The sequence below is a fragment of the Equus quagga genome, chromosome 13, assembly GCF_021613505.1.
Source record: "Equus quagga isolate Etosha38 chromosome 13, UCLA_HA_Equagga_1.0, whole genome shotgun sequence".
Classification (NCBI taxonomy): domain Eukaryota; kingdom Metazoa; phylum Chordata; class Mammalia; order Perissodactyla; family Equidae; genus Equus; species Equus quagga.
Window position 1 is genome coordinate 63,977,467 of NC_060279.1, and position 21,873 is coordinate 63,999,339.

At 38.8% G+C, this 21,873-nt stretch overlaps 1 protein-coding gene across 18 annotated transcripts in view; it reads left to right on the forward strand.

The window, feature by feature from the left end:
• LOC124251199 (prothymosin alpha-like) overlaps positions 1 to 21,873 on the forward strand; it is a 269,250-nt gene that overhangs the window by 60,702 nt on the left and 186,675 nt on the right. For 10 of the 18 annotated variants that reach the window (XR_006891696.1, XR_006891694.1, XR_006891692.1 and 7 more), the window contains 3 exons: positions 9,569 to 9,768; positions 13,558 to 13,790; positions 20,835 to 20,952. The gene's annotated coding sequence lies outside the window, so the exon portion shown is untranslated. Of the gene's footprint in view, positions 1 to 9,568; positions 9,769 to 13,557; positions 13,791 to 14,743; positions 14,871 to 20,834; positions 20,953 to 21,873 lie in introns of those variants that run through there. The other 8 variants (XR_006891689.1, XR_006891695.1, XR_006891691.1 and 5 more) reach the window with 3 other exon arrangements.

The following is a 21,873-nucleotide window of genomic DNA, read 5'->3' on the forward strand; positions in this document are numbered from 1 at the left end:
AGGGAAAAGGCAAAAGCTTAAAACCACCAAGTCATTGCTCAGCTTTGAGGCTCAAATTAAGTTTTGAGGAAGTTGTAGTGAGACAGTAGTCTTGAGAGTCAGGCTTTGTTGGGGAAAGAAATGGATTTCTGTTTTCCCAAAGTTCCTTTTGCATTATCCAGAGGCAAGAAGCAACAGCTGAGAGAAGGTCACATCTGCAAAGATAGGGAAACCCCACTGGCCCCAACAGTGCCAAGAGAACAGGCCACAAGCTCTACCAGCTGAGGACTTCAGCAGGGAGCACTGCAGAGTGACCAGGAGGGAAAGAAGCATCTCCAAGGAGGCTATGGGGCAGTGAGGGCCAGAGGATAGCTCAGTGTTCAGCCCTTGAACCCTAGTATTGTAAAAAATAGTACAAAGAATTCCCCTATACCCTTTAGTCAGATGTACCAATTTACCACTTATGCTTTAGCATTCTCTCTCTTTATATATATATAAAATTATTTTTAATACATAATTTTTATAATATATAATATGTAATTATTTTTCAAACCATTTGAGAGTAAGTTGCATAAATCATGCCTCTTTACTCCTTAGTCTTCCTTTGTGTATCTTCCAAGAACAAGGATATTCTCTCACATAATCATCAAATTCAGAAAGTTTAATATTGATACAATACTTCTATGTAATCTACAGTGCATATTCCAGTTCATCAATTCTCCCAGTGCAGTCCTTATTAGCACTTTTTTTTCCCGTCTAGAATTTAGTCCAGGATCACGTTTGTCCTGTGAGATGGGGTTATCTTTAGTTAAAAATTTCTAGTCCAGCTTCTCACTCCATACACCAAACCTCCATCTTACCAAAATAGGAGCTTCAGAGAAAGTTTTATTTTTTCTTATTTTGCATATTTATGTGCAGTGCACATTGATTGTGCTACATATATCTTCTGTGTATCCATTACTGTCTCCAGATGCTTCCAAGTGAGCCCCACATGTGGAATTGAGAGATTTCATCTTTATCCTCATATTCAATTCGACTTCAAGCCCAATAACAAAGGATTGTTCTGATTTCTGTAGCATTGAAAGGTACGCTAATGAAGTTAGAAGAAAGTCTGTTTTAAAATAGTAATAGTTACATTTTATTACATGCTCTAGGCACTTAATATACACACTCTTATTTAATCTTCAAAACAAGTCTGTGATGTAGGTTAAAATCCTTCACGACTCATGAGGCCAGTATTATCTTGCCCTTGTTTATCTTCCCACCACTTGCTCATGATTCTCCACCCACCTAGGCCTTCAACTTTCTAGAAGGGTCATGGTCTTTTTCGTCCCCCACACATATTTTCATCCCATTCCACCTATACATTCTCTTTGTCTGGAACATTCTTCTCATTATTTTTTGAAAAAGCTTAGCTGTGAAGGGACGATGATAGTTAAGAGACAAGGGGGAGTTTTGTGTGTGGTTCTTGTTGCAGATACTGTGTATGTATTCTTATGATAGCCACATATTTATTTTATAAGCTGAGGGGAAAGAGTCAAAGGAGACATGTTGAAGATACAGAGGAGAAAGGCAACTGATGGAGGGAGATTCCTGAAGAGGAGGGTGGGATGAGACAAGGGATACAAGTGAAGAGGTTAACTTTGTACAGCTGGGAAAATTGATTGGTAGGCATGCCGGAAGTTCAGGGAGTTTGGCTTTGTTAGGCTCTATGTTTCACTATGAGATAGGAGGCTTGGCCATTTGGCTGGAAGCTCAGAGTGAGGAGGCTATAGAGGTAAAGGGAGGATGGAGAGTGAGGGTGGATGGACAGCAGGACCAAATCATAAGTTTGAGGAATCTGGGTACAGAGAATACCTATGCCCTGGATCTTATAGCTGGAGCTCTGGAAAGCAATATGATTCTAGAAGTTTCTTGCATGTACCATAGTGTGGGAGCAAAAGAAATGTTGGCATAGGTATCCCTAGAGAGCCCCATGGAGTCCTGGCCTATATGGGGAGCAGTAGAGGTTTCCTATGTGGCTAGAGTGGCACAGTTATAATAGATGGAGCTTATGGGAATGAGGAAGGAGCCATGTACTTGTGAAAGCCAACCAGATGAAAATGAGAATATTTTGGAGGATGCCAGCCTGATGGATGAAATGGATGACCTAATTGTTCTCTTCCATGCCTCAATCCTGTCTAAAATTCCTAATGGAAGACAATACAAATCTGGGCAACACTGAAGGATTTTCCTTGGAACCCACATGCCCTCAGAAAATGTAACTGGCTTATAAATAACACAGAAAAAACCCTACAAGGCAAACCCTAGTTCAGCTATCTTTTAAATAGGAAACACTTCTAAATGTTAGTGTTACAAGGACTGAATTCATTGAGGAATTTCCACTGAGAATTGGAACTGAAAGAGATGTGCAATGATAGAAATGGAAATCTTTCCTTATGGGCCTTTGGAGTATAGACCTTTTTACTTTCCAATAATTTTCTTCCTGAAGCAATGACATGTCTAATTAATAATAATATTCTATTAAACAGTATGATTAATCTGAGAGATGATTATGCACAAGTAGATTAAAAAAGCAACCTAAATTCCCTTGGTCTGATTTAAGATAAAATAAACCTGAATTTCTTATCCAGAAAGATTTTTTTTCTCCTTGTGATATAACTTGAGGGTACATTCTAGTTCTATGATTCTTTTGGTATGTGTTCTTTATTATCTGATTAACTTAAAGGAGACTTTTTGAATAAATAGCACCTATTCAGTTGCTGCTTAATTTAATTATACTTTTGTGTAAGCTGTTTGCATGTGAAAATTATTTTTGCAGAATTATCAGCTATATAATATCTTTCTGTCGTTGGCTTCGCATGGGATAAAGCTGTTAATATTTTACTAATGGAAACAAAGAAAGATTTGGGAGAATTAGGCAGAGAAGGACCCCACAGGATATTTCAGGGCAAATCTCAAGGCTTAAAACTTTGATTCCTGAGCTGGAGAAGTGGCAGTAGCACTGTTCTTTAAGTTCAGTGATTGAAAACAACATGATGGTCCTGCTTTCTCAAAGGGCATAATTTTAGGAAAGTCTGGATATTGTAAGAGTCATCATCATTGAAGTTTTCATTAATCAATGGGAAGATTTTGAGGAACTTTCCCACTGCTGGCACTGGACTTATGAGATCTTGAACAAGTTGTTTAATACCTCAAGTCTCAGTGTACTCATCTATAAAATGGGGAAATTGCCAATTTCCTAGGCAGAACCTCCCCAATTTGTATGCCTCTCAGACAGAAGGTCTGACGTGTTGATCCCCTTGGCCCTGTCACCTCACACCTCCAGCAGTGGGACAAGCTTCATTGGTCTCTATATGTGCTAAGTAGTGAGAAAGTTGAGGAGGCAAAACTAGTTGTGGGAATTAAAAGTATACAATGAGTTTAAAGCCTTTAGCTCCCTGCCTGGGACCTCATAGTTGTTCAGTAAAAGCCAGCATCTATTGTTACTTATTGCAGTTGTAAATTCACGATTTTCAGATCATATCTTAGTTATCTTTAGAGATTATTTTATCTTTTATTCAATTGTCTTTCAGCTGGAATTTTTTTTTTGGATTATTTCCCTGTGGTTAGATCATTTTGTATCTTTTTTTTTTTTGAGGAAGATTAGCCCTGAGCTAACATCTGCTGCCAATCCTCTTCCTTTTGCTGAGGAAGGCTGGCCCTGAGCTAACATCCGTGCCCATCTTCCTCCACTTTATATGTAGGATGCCTGCCACAGCATGGCTTGCCAAGCAGTGCCATGTCTGCACCCAGGATCCAAACCAGCGAACCCTGGGCTACCGAGAAGTGGAACGTGCGCACTTAACCTCTGCGCCACCAGGCCGACCCCCTCACCTGGAATTTTAACATTACAAATATTAATCCATAAGCTCAACATTGGAGCCTATGGTACCTACCTAAATTTCATAATAGTACATGGAGATATATGTAATATTTTACAATTTACAAAATACTTCCCACATCATATTATCATTTTAGTATATGGTCTGTATTAATTATGACCAGTTTTAACAGTTGATTTTGCCTAAATTGACTATCCCTGGACATCTTGGTCACAGACCAAATTTTGAAAGTTCATAAAAGTGCTACTCACATGTGTGCATGTGTGTGCGCGCACACACACATCCATCTATAGATTGTTTCAGTAAAACACACACTCTGGATATTGATATTTATAAATGTTGATAGAGATGTAATAATTTGTACTATTGCTTAATAAAACCACTGATTAGCGTTGAGGGTAGTTCCTATAATTCCTTCTATTAACTAAAGTAGGGGTGAAAAAGTAGTAAACAAAAATGACAGAAACACCTCATAATGTAGATAATGTAAGTGAAGTTTTAAAGTACCATTGGAAAATGAGAAAAAAATTCTGAGATGCCAAGAATTTAAAGATACAAATTTGAAACAAAAATATATTTGAAACTAAACTAAATATATTGTCAAGTGAAAGTTGTTGTTTAGAAGATAGTAGGACAAAGTATAGACTTATAAAGTCTATAAAGTGTATGAAGTGTGTGCTCTTAAAGTACATTGAAATTGATGGCAATGTTTTCATTGCAAATATTTATCTATCTTTAAAGCGTGTATACATTTGATTGAAGTGCTCTTTACATAAACATGCATGAGCACATATATACAGTCTTGATCTTCAGAGTAATCAGCTGTGATAGAAACTTCCCATGACAGAGGAAGACATGAAGCCCAGAGAAGAGAAGGGACTTGTCCAAGGCCACACAGCTCATTCGTGATAGAACAATCAGAATGGGAGCTCAAGGAACTCTAATGCAATTTCTACTACCTCACTCCTCTTCTGTGGGTGATTTCAGGAGCACTTGAGAAAGTCAAATGCTTCCTAACCCAGCTAATTGGTTCTTCAATTTCTGTGATCGGAGATTCATACTTTTGGTTTTATCACTGCTTAGTAGCTCAGGTTTTAACTAGGTAGATTTGGGTTCAAAATCTAGCATTGGTGCTCAGAGCTGCCACACTGCACTTCGGGTACCATTTCAAGGTGTTTTATGTGAATAGGGCCTAGGTGAACAAGATGCACAGAAAGGGTCAGTCTTGCACATACCTTAATAATTCTTTAGGAGTAGTATCAAATACTGCTTTTTGATTTTGACGGCTGACATGAAAAAATTTTTCCATAGTGAGGACCATGCATGGAGAGCCATTCTGGACAGGGACACCTATGTGCCTGTCCCACCTATGCTTTAGAAAGTCTTGTAAATATACATAATAAAAATTGTGTTAATTCAGACTCTACTACTTTGGAAGTTCTGGTAATGGTGACAAGAACTAGAGTAGTGACTCCCGTCTTCTCTGTCTGTCACTCTGCTTTGGAAAGTCCTGGCCCTACACTCCTCCTTCCATTCAAGATCCTGGTTGAAGAGATTGGATTGATGGTTACCAAAGGGGAAGGGGGAAGGAGGAGGGCGAAAGGGGTGATGTGTGGTGATGGATTATGATTAGTCTTTGGGTGGTGACCATGATGTAATCTACACAGAATTCGAAATATATTATGGTGTACATCTGAAAGTTATATAATGTTATAATCTAATGTTACTGCTATAAAAACAAAAATTAAATAAATAAATAAATAAAATGGAAAAAAAATCCTGGTTGAAGGCCTGGTCACCTCTCTTGACATGGTGATCAACTAATGAACCTTTGAAAAATTATTGAAGGGGAAGAGGTGGTAGATGTGGCCTCTTCATCACCCGGAGGGAAGGAGTGAGTATGGAAGGGCTACTCTCTGCACAAGGAGAGCATCCCCATTCCAGCTCTGCTCTCCATTTGTCTATGAAGTGGGTGAGAACTTCCTGAGACTCTTCTAGAACCTCTTGTCTCATCTCTCAGTTTATAGAACTGCTGTGATCTGAATCTGGGTCTCAGAGACTGGGAATCAGTGGGAGAGATCGAATTTTACTTTTGTAACGTTTATGGTCTATTGAGCAAATTAATAGCATCATAAAATTGCAAGTCTCTTCCAAATTAAGAAAATGAATTGTTTTCAAACAGTTTTAGAAGAACAATTTACATATGGGCAAGATAATTTTGGTGTAACACAAGCTTGTGTTATTTAAGTTGGGGCTTGTATTATTTAAGCTGGTAGTCTAGTTTAGTGGATATCTGTAGTAGATTGTAATAGTAACAATCCCCAGTGAATCACACTTCCCTACTCTATACCCTCTTTGTAATGTGATGTTGTTGTACTTCCCATCAAGAAATGGAGTTTCTTTCTCTACCCTCTCAAATCTGGGATGGCTTTGTGGCCTGCTTTGACCAATAGAATGTGATGAAAGTGATGTTCTGGACTTCCAAGCCCAGGCCTTATAGCTTCTGTTTCCATAGAGGGGGACCATCTCTTACATAAAGAAGTCTAAACTTTCCTGCTGGAGAGAGAGGCTGCATGGAGCAGCCCCAGCCAACAGCCAGTACCAAGGCCCCAGAACAGCGAGTCAGGCAGTCTTGAATCCTGCAGTCCCAGCCAAGCCACTGCTCTGCTGAGTCCGGCCCAAATTCTTAACCCACAGATTTGTGAGCAAATAAACTGGTGGTTGTTTTAACCCAGTAAGCTTTGAAGTGGTTTGTATGCAGTGATAGATAATCACAATCTAGCTGCTAGTCAGAATCATCATAGGAACCATCAGCACATAAACATATACTCTGGCATCTTCCTTAATGTCAGTCCCATCTCTCCACTCCCCAACTCAGCTATGGCCCCATCTTTTGTAACAAAATTTGAATCATAAAAGCTGTTTCTACTTCCTTATATCTCATTCCCTTCTCAAAACAGTCATAGGTCTTCTGTCCTCTCAACTCTTTTTAAGGTCACCAACAATCTGAATGATTTCCAATCCAATGTTTATTTCTATGTCCTCATATTCCTTGGCCTTTTAAGTGCTTTTGCTATCGCTGTATGTCCTTTTGGCTTTTGTGACATCAGTCTCCTGGTTTCCCTCCTACCTCTGCAGCTTGGTCTCCTTTTCTGCCTGACCTCTAAGTGTGGGAGGGCCTCATGGATCTCTTATCCATAGACAGTCTTCCCCATCCCCCCACCATGATCTCATTCAGCCCCATGACTTGGCATCTATGTACTCCCAAACTTGTATCCAGCCCTGATCCCTCCTCTGAGTTCCCGTCTCATATAACCCAATGGCTCCACTTTGATATCTAGAGGTATCTCAAACCTACCATGCCCCAAACAATTTTTGATTCCTCTCACCTATCTTCCTTCTGCCCCAGAGTCTTCCCCGTCTCAGCTGCTTTATCTACCTAGTCTCTAAAGCCAAATCCTAGGAATCAACTTGATCTCTCTCTCTGTCTTTTTTTTTGCTGGGAAAGCTTCACCCTGAGCTGACATCTCTTGCCAATCTTTCTCTCTCTCTCTCTCTTTTTTTCCCTCCCCAAAGCCCCAGTACATAGTTGTATATTCTAGTTGTAAGTCCTTCTACTTCTTCTATGTGAGCAGCTGCCACAGCATGGCTACTGACAGACAGGTGGTATGGTTCCCCACCCAGGAACTGAACCTGGGCCGCTCAAGTGGAGTGTGCCAAACTTTAACCACTAGACCATCAGGGCTGGCTCTTAATCGCTTTTCCTTGCTCTGCACAGCCAACCCCTTAGCAAGACCTGTCAACTCTCCCTCTAAAAGGGGCCCTGAGGGTGCCCAAGATTTCTCACCTGTACTGCTACTTTTCTGGTCCAAGTTACCATCATCTCCAGTCTAGATTACTGCACGGACCTTTGAGCTGGCCTCTCTGATTCCTTTTTACTTCCTAATCTATTTCCCCAGTGATCTTTTTTCACTCCTCTGCTTAAAAGCTGCAAAATTTTCCATTACATGTAGAGCAAAATACGAATGCCTTACCTGGCCTATAAATCCTATGTGATCTTGCCTGGCTTGCCTGCCTCTGCTGTTTCCTCTTGCTCACCATGCCACAGCCATCTTGGCCTTCTCTCTGTTCCTTGAACTTGCCCTATTTTATTTTCTTCAGAGCACTTATCCTAATAGTGCTTACTCATTTGTTGACTAGTTTTCCATTTGTCCTCTCTAAGTTTTGTGGGTTGGATTCTTTTATGATTTTTCCCTTGTTGTGTCTCCATTATTTAAAGTGGTGTGTGGCATCCATCAGGTAGTACATAACTATTGACATGATGGATGAATGGGTGAATGATACCATCATTAGAAACCTGGGATTCATCCCACATTCCTCTCATGCTCTTGCTTTTTACTTCTAATCAGTAGCTGAGTCCTGTAGATTTTGTACTCTTGATTTTTCCGAAATCTGTCTCCTCTTCCCCAATTCTACCACCACTACCTTGGTTTATTTCCTCAGCACCTAGATGGTTTTCAAGCCTCTGGTCAAGGACAGACTCCTGGATACACCTTTCTCTCTTCCTCTGGGAGGAACCAGTCAAATGCTCTTTGTGTTACCAGATATCCCCTACTTCTGCCATGGGACCCCCCAAAGCCTTATACTTACCTTTACTGTGTTCATCTCCTTCTACTGTATTGTAATGCCTCTGGACCAGGGACCACATCTTCCTGTTTTTTCATTCCTAACACCCAGCACAGTGCCTGGTATGTAGTAGATATCCAATAAATGTTTGAAGGGGAGAATATGTGAATAGAAATGTATGAGTCTGGCTAAATGGAGCCATATAAAAATGGCCACAATAAAACACAAACTTAAAATTTAGATGTGTAGGGGCCAGCCCTGTGGTGCAGCAGTTAGGTTTGCATGTTTGCTTCGGTGGCCTGGGGTTCATGGGTTCGGATCCCATGTGCAGACCTATGCCCTGCTTGTCAAGCCATGCTGTGGCAGATGTCCCACATATAAGAAGTAGAGGAAGATGGGCATGGATGTTAGCTCAGGGCCAGTCTTCCTCAGCAAAAAGAGGAGGATTGGCAGCAAATGTTAGTTCAGGGCTAATCTCCCTCAAAAAAGAAATTTTTATATGTGTAGTTGATGATGTTTAACTTGTGAATTGAAAACAACCTTTAAAATGAAGTTCACTTGTTACAATTAAATGATGACCAATAAACTTGCTTTTGAGATTACTATGCTCTGCATTCCAATACCTTCAGTTCTAGCTCTTAAATTTTTTTAGATAATTTTGTACATAAAAGTAAAAAATCAGTCATCCCTATATTTATCTTATAGAGATATAAAAATAAAGATAACTTAGGGTAAAGAACCCTATGATATACACAAAAACCTTTTTTCTGCCTTTTATATCTTTTGGCATCTTTTAAATATACTTCACATATCTAAAACAATTTAGGAAAACTATAAATAAAACTATTCACACATCTTAGGACACAAATCGAACCTCAGGTGGTTTGATTCTTATTTTTAAATTCTTATTTCTGCTATGATACTCACTCCATGTGCATCTTTTGTGTTTTTAAATATTGAAACCAGAATATATATGTCCATATTGCTTAGTGAAATATGGGAAGCTGTAACTTTATAGTATTTCCAGACAATGAATATACAGTATATTTTGCATGTAATTTTTATCTCCTTCCATCAAGTGTAACAATATGTTGAATTTGCCATGAGCCTTTAAAGCTTCGATGTTGTGAAGAGCTCTGCATGAAATTTTAAAGAGACTGGACCTTTCATCTGCACAGCAGCGGGGCATCTCGCTATGGGGACAAGAAAGGAAGATAGAGAGAGAACAGTTCTGAAGCAATAGCAAAAAATAACAGCAGAAGCAATTATTTCATCAAAGGTTGATTTTTTTTTCTATTCCCTACATGTGTATATATATATATATATGTTTTATTTTTTTCAAATTTCTTAGCCAGAGATTGTCTGCCTTTTGCCTTCGTCTCTTGGTGTATGTTTAATTTGCAGGTTTTGCATGGTCAAAATGGGGGAAAAATTCATAAATGAAAAGATGTTTATTTTAGAAGGTGATGTTATTGATTTAAGTGTATTTGCAAGGGATGTGCAAGTGCGGAATGATGCAGAGAACTAAATTTGGCATTCCCCAGAGTTCTTAGTCTGTTTATCTACTTGGGGATGTGAGTGATGCAGATGTGTTTTCTTCCTGACTTTGCTTTCTCCTTTTTCTCCCATGAACATCAGCACAAACTTTGCCTGCTCTGAGAGGGTAAGAGAATTTCATCTCTGTCTTTGTGGCTAATATGGATAATGCTTTCTTTTTATTTGGGGTCAGGCTGGTCATTGCTGGCTGTGGAGTCAATTAGTAGCAGTTCTTCTGGCACGAACATCATTCTATTGTCAGGGACAGTAACCAAATGTGGGAGACCGTCTTCTTCACTGTGATTCCAAGAAACTCAAAATGAAATGCCTGGGCTTCCCCAAGGCAAGATCTGAACCTCTTCCTCAAATGAAGCTTGGGAGTCCTCCAGAGAGCTGCGTTTGGGGAGTTGGGAGGATCATCTCTTCTTCTGGGTATCAAACTTGGTATTTTCTTCCCTGTTCTATTTATTTGCTTTTGTCTTAGATGACTTGCTCTAACTTCTCTCTTTCTTCATTTTCTTTATCTTCTCTAGGATGTTAAGAGGAATAATAAAATATTCGCTTGGCTTTTGAAGTCTTTGGAGGAAGCCCTTTCCTTCCATTTTAGTTTCCTTTTGGTGCTGTAATAAATTACTACAAATTAATTCTCTTACTGTTCTGGAGGTCAGAAGTGCCAAATGAGTCTTATGGAGTGAAAGGTGTTGGCAGGACAGTGTTCCTTCTGGAGGCTCCCATGGGGAGAATCTGTTTCCTTGCCTTTTCTAGCTTTTAGGGACCATCTGCCCTCCTTGGCTCCTGACCCCTTCCTCCATCTTCAAAGGGCATCACTCCAACCTCTGTTTCCATCATCCGTCTCCTTCTCTAGATCTTTAACTTAATCACACCTGCAAATTCCCCATTACCATGTAGGGTAACATATTCACAGATTCAGGGGAGCAAGACATGGACATCTTGGGAAGGGGCATTATTCAGCCTACCACACCCTTCAAGATTATACTACATAAATTTTTTGTAATCCTCATCATGTTTCTTTCCATTTATGGGTGCACAGATCATTCTGTCCTTAACTGGCAGTGACTGTGAAATTCTTAAGTGCATAAGAGAGAGAATTTTTATTCAGTTCCTCTTCAGATTTCCTCCTACAAGTCGAAGCTATGATCAGCTTCAGGGAGTAAACTTCTTTCAGGAGTGGCTCCCCAAGTATTTGGGACTGTTTTCTCTGTAGTATCTTAAGAGGCCTGTGGACTCTGAGGAAGCAGATTTTTAGGGTCCATTGCTTTAGGCTCAGCCTGATGCCTGGAGGTACAAATAGGTTAGAACCTCAGCTATTCTAAACTTCCTCAGTGGGTGGAGATATTTCTTTTCTTCCTCTTACATTTATTAAAGATTTCTCTTCGTTTTTTAGGCAATCCACTCTCTGATAACTGTTAATACTGTTTTAGGAAGATCTCTCCCTTCTTTGCTGAACTTAGTCACTCCATCCTCTGTGTTCCCATAGCACTTTGTGCATACTTTTATTATAACCCTCTTCTCCTAGGATTGTGATTATTCATCTGTGTCTCCTAATAAATGAACTAGCTTGAGGGCAGGAATCCTGCCTTATCTACCTTCTTATTTCCTCCACTAAAATAGTGCTTGGCACAGAGTAAGCATTTAGTGTATATTTTTCTGAACAAGTCAATTACTAAACAAGCCTGTAGGGTGAAGCCCAAACCTTAGCAGATCGTGAAATCTCCACTAATCCTCCATCTTCCCTCTTCACATTCCCTATGTTCCATCTACATTGTGCCCTCCCTGTGTGGTACTGCTTTCTGTTCTCCAAACCACTTTGTGTTTTATCTTCAAATATTTGTTCCTACTGTGATAATATATAAACTAACATTTGAGGAGGCTTACTCTGTGCTAGCCTCAGTACAAAGCACTTTACAGGCATTTAATCCTCACAATAGTCCTATGTGGTTTACATTTTCCATATAAAAATCCTGAGGCTTGGACAGGTTACATAACTTCCCTAAGACCACACAGCTAGTATGGAGTAGTTCTGGGATTTGAATGCAGACAGCTCAGATCTGGAGCCTATATTGATAACTACCACTGCCTCCTGATAGGGGCTTCCATTCCAAAGGGATTGCTTAGCATTTCCAGAAAACTCTGCATTCCCTTTCTGCCCATCATAATGCTTAAAAGACCTACATCTATTTAGGATTGGAGTTTGGAGTGAGGGTTTTAAGTAGAGGGCTCTTTTATGGATTTAAGTCAGACCCTCGAGAGAACACTGGATAGAGCCACTTTGGAGAACTACTTGGAATCCATTCCCAACCATATGTCTCAATCAGCCATAGCCACGAATGCCTGCAAATTGATTTACAAAGAAACCGCAGTCATTATATGACTGAGCAGAGCATCAGCTGTCCCTTCCTTCTATGTCATTGGTGTCCAAAATTTTTTGATTAAAGCACTGGAACTCATTCTTCACAAAATCTCATGTAGACCCTCAATATATAAAACAAATAAAAGTGGACATGAATTTTCTATCAGTGTGTCCTGCCAGAATTGTTCTATAAATCCTTTTCTCAAGCTTATAGACATAGCAGCCTCCCTGAAACTCCTCTCTCCCACCTCACTTGCCTCATTTCTTTATGTATTAACTCTAGGTCTGTGGGGAGAATCCAATTGACCCAGGTTTGAGACAAATTTGTAATATATACATTCTTCAACAAAGCATTGTGTCAATCACTTAGATTGTATGAATTCAAAACAAGTCTAAAACAGCAAAAGATTGTGGAAATATGCATAAAGGACCATAGAGGTTCCAAATAGGAAAAAAAAAGCTCTTGTAAAGCCCTTGGAGGAGATGTTTGTTTTTTAAGAGACCTGCTGGGGTGACAGTGCCTTGGTGAATCCACTCCAGGCACTGGGCTTTATCTTGGCAGGTTGAGAAATTTGATTTTGTTCACCCATTGTGTGACCCTGCTATTTGAACCAAATGGATCCTTGGACCAGGGTCCCTGTTGTCCAGGAAGCATTAGAATAGGCACTGTTTCCATGAGCTTCTCTGAAACCCTTTGTTCTGTGCTTCCATGGCTAAGCAATGCTTATTTTAATTGACCCATTATATACTTAGCTGTATTAATACATACAACAAGGATATAGTCAACTATTGCCCACCCAGAAGCCTTTCTGCTTCTGCTATGGGAAAGAGCATACCACGTTAGTTAAGAACATAGTTGCTGAATTAAACAGGGCTGAGTTCAAATCTCTAGCATTGCCGCATAAAAGATATGTGACCCTTGCTATTAATTTCTCTAGGCTCACTTTCCCTTCAGTAAAACAAAAACAACTAAGGGTGGTTGTTAAGATTAAGTGAGATATAGTGTGTGAAAGTCTTCGGTGCTTGGCACAGGAGATTGCTTGGTGATTAGTAACTGCTAGCTTTGTCACTAGGTGGCCTCTCATTTCTCTCCTTTGATCCAGATTGTATTGATTTTCAAGTTTGACTTTCAGAGGCTCATCTTGTTTCTCTAAATTCCAGATTCTGGGAGGATGCCCCACTGTTGTCCTGAGAGGCTAAACACCTGGTCCCCAGCACAGCTAACTGCTTGGTATCTCCTCTTCTCTGTCATTGAGCAAGTCATGTTACAAGAGCACCCAAAGTGCATCCATGTGCAATGCCAACCACTCCACTGCCTCGAACCAGGATAAAAGTGGAGACTTCCTCCATCAAGCCGCAGCTCTTTCTTTGGCTCCTTAGTTGAAACTTCCCAGGTATGTGTACTATAAACAAATTATATGCGTATCACGTAAATCTGTGCTTGTGGAAAATTCAAATGATTGTATGTGAAAAAATTATTGTCTTTCTTCACTCTCCCAACTTCCCCTGTTAACTGATCATGACTATTATTTTAGTGTGAATCATTCTAGACTTTTTTCTATGCATTTATATACTTATTATTTCAGAAAGTGGTATTGCACTATTCTTTGGTGACCTGCCTTTTTAACTTGACATTTCTTGATCTTCTTGTCAGTATATATAAATCTATCACCTTCTTTAAAATTTTTGCGTAGTTTTCCATATGTGGGTGAATATATTTGCCTTGAGTCTATTGGTGAATATTTAGCTTTCTGCTTTTTTAATGTTAAAACAAATTTTCAGTGACTATTTTTTGGTTAATAGGCATCTTTGCATCTGTAGTTAGCTGGTTGATTGCCTGGGCTGACTGGTTTATGATGGCTGCATCTGGGACAGCCAGGATGACTAGGGCCGTTTTTCCCACATGGACTTTACCTCAACAGGCTAGCCTGGATTATTCCCATGGTGGGCACAGAGTTCCAAGAGCTTGAGAATGGAAGCCGTAAGGTCTCTTGAGGCCTAGGCTCAGGATTGTATACCACTATTTTTGTGCATTCTATTGGGCAAAGCTACAGGAGCAGCCCAGATGTAGGGGGTGAGAAAATATACTCTACCTCCTGATTGGAGATGCTGAAATATTGTGGCCATTTTTCAATCTCCTGCAGAATTCCAATTCAGACTGATGTTTGCTGAGTGATTTAATCTTTGGAGTCACATGTGATGACCATACTCAAAATCTATCTTTGGCAATGCCAGGTAGAAATATAAATAGCAGTAGAGTAGAAGTCTGAACACAAATGACTTTTTTTTCTCCACTGAAAGTGTATTGGATTTTTAGGGAACCTTTCTTTTGTTTTGTTTTAAACAGGATGAGTGGGAATGTGACCTGTGGATTTCTAGACTGGCCAGAATGATGTATGATGATCTTGTACTCATTCCCCCCCTCCGTTTTTTTTTCTGAGGAAGATTTGCCCTGAGCTAACATCTGTTGCCAATTCTCTCTTTTTGCTTAAGGAAGATTCGCCCTGAGCTAACATCTATGCCAATCTTCCTCTATTTTGTATGTGGGACACCACAGCATGGCCACTCATGAGTGGTGTATGTCTGTGCCTGGGAACTGAACTTCGGCCACTGAAGTGGAGTGTGCCAAACTTAACCACTAGGCCATGGTGCCAGCCCCCCCACTCCAACCCCTTTTTTTAGAGACATCCTGAAAGGATGAAGGAGATATGGTGGTTAGTTCTGGAAATGAATGCCATGATCATGAATGCCAAGCATTAAATATAAAAGCTACATATGACAGTTCTCCCATTTAAAATAGTCAGCTTCTAGTCTTGATTTCATGTGTAAATCTTTATTTTCAAGTTAGTTGACTTTGCTTGCAATTTTTTGTTCAAGTGAGTGGTATGATTCCTGTTATTTTCATCTTGTAGAAACAGTTGTAGAAATTCCATCAATTCTTGTTTTTACTATTTGGAGGTAAGGGGAGGTGGCCCATAGACGCTTTCTCTAAGCTCTTCTACCTTCTAGTGATCATGATGGCTTCTCCGTTCAGGCATAGCCAAATAGACCTGCTGGTTCATGTCTTCATTTATAAAGTTATGGTCTCTTGGCTTTAAACTTTTAACTCAGAATGAAGCATGAGTAATGTCAGGGTGTAACCTAAAATATTGTATATACAGATCATGATTTTTAAAAACTCAAGGTTATTTTCCACTGTTCTCGGTTCTTTCTTACTTAAGGAGCAGAGATACCTTGAAATTTCTATATATTTATACACAAAAATTTCCCTCTGGTTCTTTTACATGTATGAAATGAAGCTCATTAAAATAAATATACTTTTCAATAGAAGAACAGTGTATCACTGTGGAGGTGTTCGTGAATGCCAAAGCCAGAATCTTGTTTGAATTAGGAGGATGTCTGCTAAGTTAAGGCACCCTATGGAGATGTATAAGGCCAGAGCTTCAAGCAGTCCATACTGTCTTTATTGAGAGACATATTTATATCTTCCAGACTAGTAATTAATCACTCAGTGGGATTTTTTTGGGGGAAGTCGTGCACTCACAGAGAATCTTTTTGTACTGCCAGGAACCACAAAACATGGGCACAATTAAAATGCTGATTTAATTTATTATACTGAGGCATGGAACAGGAATGTTTAAATGATGTTGACAGAGCCAGAATTTTAGAACCACCTCTTTAAAAATAGAAAACAAATGCCTACCCCCTTAAATTATATTAATAACATGTTTCTGTTAGTTGCTTGGAAGCAAAATAAAGCTCTTGACATTAATTAAAATTTGAAGATGTTGTATCATTTGTTGTTAATGTGCAGTCTTTGTTAGGAGAAATACATTTCAAAGTGATCTATTTATGAAAATTAAATGGGGGAAAATTGCCTATTGAGCAAATGTTGCTTAATAAGACTGCTTTTCTTAGAAATGTGGATTCTTAAGTAACTAAAATGTTTTTATATTCCAATAATGGTTTCTATTTTTGGTCCTCTCAAAAATTATCTTTGTTACTTGAATTTTGATATTTCCACAGAGAATTCCATTGTCAGAGGGGTTATAAAGCTCTAAAAACCGGGAAGGCTTTCATATATTTTGGGGTGTTGGGTAACATGTATTTGCAAAGAGAATTTCGTCTGAAATCCATGTGGGTAGGCACTTGGACCCCCTCCAAATACCTCGGCAGGACCAGAAGCCAAAAGGCCCCATTAGCAGCCGCTAACTAGCTCTCCTCTAATGAATGCTGTGCACTGTGTCTCCAAACTGCGCTCTCCTGGTTTCACACAAACTAGAAAGTGCCATGAGTTAATGGGATGGTTGTTTGCCCTGCTGTGCCACAGCGAGTGGTGCTAATAGAGTCACCTCTGTGTGGACCTCACATGCAGATGACATTCTGAAAAGCTACACATCTCCACTGTCCTGGGGGGAAGGCAATTTCTGACCCTGGTTTAGGTTTTCCTTCTTTTGGCATTGGTACACATGCAGTTGACTTTGGCTTTCAAAGGTGATATCAAATAAAACTATTAGAAAATGTTAAAATGCTGTGTTCCTCAGTGAATGAAATAAATAACCCATAAATGATACACGTTATTTCTTACCACAGTACTGCCATTTTTGTGGACCTCGATAGTGCATTTATGGTGGGGGAATTAACCAATCCCTGTCGGTCGTGGTAATTCTGGGGATAGGAGTGCAAATTGGATGGAAGAAATGGAGTAGTTTGCTAGGTGTGTTCCCCTACTGATTAAAATTAAAGCAGTCACAGTGAAGTGAATGTTTATTTTGTAAACATTTACGTGGTGTGAGTTTTCTTCTGGGAAATGTTCTTGTTTTTGTGGAAAAACTCTTTTGACTTAGGTAATAAATAATAATTAACCATTGTTGACATTTTATTTTTCTCTCCTCCCTTTACTCATCTCCCACATCCATTTGGTCACCAATTCCTGTGGCTTCTAGTTTTTAATACCTAACTGTTATGTTCCCCCAACACCAGCAGGCTACCAAACTGCCATTACTGCCAACACTGATTTGTTTATCTGTCTACCCTACTAGGTAGTAAACTGAGGGCATGAATCACATCTTACTTGACTTGGCCACCGTGTCTGGTGCATAGTAGATGATCAATATATATATTCAGTGTATGAATGAAAGATTTTATATAAACCATTTAATTAAGTCATTCTCAATAAGGGGTGGGGATGATTTTGCCCCCCTTCCCTCCCCAAAGGATATTTGGCAGCGTTGGAGACACTTTTGGTTGTTACAATTGGCGTGTGTATGTTACTGGTATCTGGTGGGTAGAGGCCAGACATACTGCTAAACTTCCTACAATGCACAGAATGGCAACAAAAAATTATCTGGCTCAAAATGTCAGTAGTGTCAAGTTGAGAAATCCTGCTTTAATTTAATTTTCAAAATGTCTCTTTCAAGTAGTGGAAGTTTCTTCACTCTAGTTAAGAGAAAACAGACTTGGAGAGATTAAATGACTCTTCCAAGTCCATCTATCTTAAGGTAGCGACAGAACAAGGAATTGAACCTCAGGCCCTTGATTCCACATCTAGATAATAACTAGATTATTCCAACTACTTCAGTTATTATTGTGATTTTCGACCTTAATTGTCTAGACAATTGCCTTAGATTTTAGCCTTGGAAATCTGTCCATATTCTACTTGAAAGTGATAATCAGAAATTAAGACAGAACATATTTGTGTGCTCATTTGAAAGGTATCTCTCATGGAGATTCCTTTAGCTCCTGTACAAAAAATTTGAATTTCCTAGGTTTATATCTTCCCACAGAGAGTGGGTTTCTCTAGTGAAGTGACTTAATCTATAAATGAGTCTTATTACCATAGGTCTGAAAGATTAACATTATTAAATATTTTTGTCTTCCTAAAATTAAGACCTGAAGTATCTTCGTTGGCCGTTAGGTATTTTGAGCTAATGCCTAATTAATTTTTCATGCAGTACCTATATACATCTTGGGATTACACAGAACACAACTGCTTTAAGTGCATGAATCTGTTTATCATCTGAGTGATAGATTTGAAATAAAACTATGGTGTGTCTGTACCTAGACCACGGTATATTGTTTAGCTGTCGCCTCTCTAGAAATAGCAGTGGAGATGGAAAGATGTAGATAAGGGTGACTAAATTGGTCTAAGGGGAAAAAACATTTGATTTAAACAAAAGACCGGAGTTCTGGTGTGCAAGGGTGTTTCCAGTGTACCAGACTGTGAGAGAGAAACAAAGATATTTAAGATATATTCTCTCTCCTTAAGGAGTGTTCAAATAGTAGATTAAATGTATGTGTGTATCAAATTTAATTAACAAGATAAGACAGCAAGAGGGTCAAATCAATGGTAGTAGCAGGGAAAACAGAAGACAAAAAAATATTTTCTATTGGTGAGGTCTGGGAAGGAATTAGCCACTAAAGGATACAAAATACATATATTTAATCCAAGTTGGAAAATATAAGTTATGAGCCCTGGTTAAAAGAATATTTCATAGTAAATTATTCTAGATAGTATGTTATTTTTTTTTTATATTGACAAAAGACATACAACTCTTTTCTGTGGTCTCTGTCCACATCTTCTTTTTGATATCCAGATGTTACTCACAAAGTAAATATCTTTATGGAAAGATTTTATTTACTATTTCAAATTCTTTCTATACTATCAATTCCTGATCTTTGCAGGTGCTGAATTTTTCTGGGTTCCTTAGGGTTCAATGCCAAATCATGAGAGAATTATAAGCACTTTCTATATAAAAATCCTTAAAGCCACTTGAAGTAGAATTTAAAGAATATTTAGAAGAATATAAAACACCTTTATTTCCATCCTTCCTTTGAATGTCATTCTTGACTTTGCATGTACACTTGTGGTTTTCTCAAAGTTGGGATGGGTGGCTATTCAAGAACAGATGAGTCAAAATGGTAAAAGATAGTCTTAGAGGCAGATTCAGGTGTACGTTTTCAAGATAATAAAATAAGAATATCCCTAGTAGAAAATTATACTTTAGTTCACAGTAGAGAGGAAAGTGAGAGTTATTCCAGTGAGAGGCAAAAGGAGTAAAATTGCTAATCTACAGCACTTCTGCTTTACCTTTTAAAATCCAAATTAAGTTAGTATTAGATTAAACCATTTTGGTCAACAAAAGTGCAATTTCATGGTTCAACCTCACAGTAGATAAATATGCTGGAAATTTAAAACACTCTAGTTTTGAAATTAACAGTTGAAGAAACATTATGAGTATATTAACAAAGCACGTTATGAATACATGAACAAGAACATCACATTCATGAAGAAATGTGTCCCATCCAAGAATCCCAACATTTGTGAAGGTTAGACTGATGGCACCAAATAGTTAGACTGTCCATCTGGTTCATGGCAGAGTACAATGATACTCCACATAAAAATTATAAAATTGAGAAATCTCAAGTGGACTAAAGGAAAAAACAGGTAACTTGGTGATTTCATCCCCTAAATCTTATTAAAAAATCTTTCAATCCACCTTGTTTAAAGTTCTGCATTTAACAAGAATGTTTGAACATATTATTCAAAAAAGCAAAATTAAACAGACCTCGAGGTGACGTTATTTTACACTGAGATATTATACAAATATTTTTTTTAGCTCAGGGACTACGGCAGCTGAAAGGATTAATTTTAAATATCAGTCAAACATGTCTAAATTGTAAATAGTAGAAACTGTGGTTTCCAGATCACTTGAAATCTTTTATTCAGCTGAATAGAGGAACGCATTATCTTCCTTTAAGTAGGACTGGTGTCAGGCAGAACTGTGAAGTAGCCAAAGGTTGTTTTCCATTTGGTTCCAGAGTCTCTTTTTTATGGTGTTTAGTGTTCACTTTTGTCAATACCTACTTTCAGAAAAAGATCTGATGAACTCACTTACACCAGAGTAAATTGTCTAAGGTTTTACTTTGTGCCTACTTTCTGAAAGAGATGGTGAGGTGACTAGAAGCCATCTTATAAGTTCCCAAAAGTCAAAGCTACAATGACTGCTTGGTATAGGAAAAGGTAGGAAGATGGGGGTGTATGAAATTTAAAAGGCTGCTATGAGATAATGCACATAAAATGTAGCACATAACATGCTACCTAATAGAATGCAATAAGCTCCAGTAATGAAAACTATAATGATAGTAACGAGAAGAGGGGTTCAGTTCATGGCTCCCAAAATAAGAAGAATAGATGAGTAGTACGTCCCAGGCAGGCAGATTCTAGTTCACTGGAAGGATAAAAATATTTGAACAGAGATTTCTGAAAACGAAATGAGCTAACCCCAAAGAGGACTTTCTAATCATTGGAGCGGTTGTACATAATCCAGATCTCTCTCTCCAAAATCTGAAAACCTGGGGGAGAGGCTTGTTAAAAGTTCTTCAGTGGTTCTGACTTAGTAGGTCTGGGTGGGGCTCAAAATCTGTATTTGTGTTAGTATTTCAGGTAATTCTGATGCAGCTGGCCCATGCACCAGCATTTGGAAATCACTGCTCTAAATGACCATGTGATAAGGACATCATGGGGCGAATTCAGGCATCAGGCAGAAGATTGGGGTAAAATTGAGTTTCATTTCATCAAATATATTTTAAAGGTGTTTTTAGAACATGTGATTCCCACCCCCCCCCACCAAATGTTTTATTAAGAACATTTTCAAACATACAAAAAAGTTGAAAGAATTTTATAGCGAATACCCATATACCCACTACCTAGTTTCTCTTATTAACAACATTTTACTATACTTTTTAAAATCACATTTCTATGGAGGTAAAGTTTATATACAATGAAATGCACAAACTTAAGTGTAGCATTCTATGTGTTTAACAAATGCATACACTTACGTATCCCAAACCTATTTCACAATGTAGAACCTTACTGGGGCCAGCCCCGTGGCTGAGTGGTTAAGTTCGCACGCTCTGCTTTGGCGGCCTAGGGTTTGGCCAGTTCGAATCCTGGACGCGGACATGTCCCCGCTCATCAAGCCATGCTGAGGTGGCATCCCACATGCCACAACTAGAAGGACCCACAACTAAAAATACACAGCTATGTACCGGGGGACTTTGGGAGAAAAAGGAAAAATAAAATCCTAAAAAAAAAAAAAAATGTAGAACCTTATTATCCCCTGAGAAGTTTCCCTCACACCCTGTCTCAGGCAATATCCAACCACATCCCTCCCTCACCTCCAACCAGGGAGCCACTGTTGAGATTGTTTTCCACTATAGATCAGTTTTGCCCATTCTAGATCTTCATATAAATGAAATCATCCAGTATGTGTTTTGTGTAAAGATTCTTTCGCTCAACATGTTTTTTGAGATTCATCGACATGTTTTGTATATTATTTTGTTGCTGAAAAATAACTGCGAATATATTTTAGTGTCTTCAACGTGCTAGGCAAAGTGTTGATGTTGGGCTCCCAATGGTGAACAAAATGAGCCTTGATCCCTACTCTGATGGTGCCCATGATTTAGGGGTGAAGA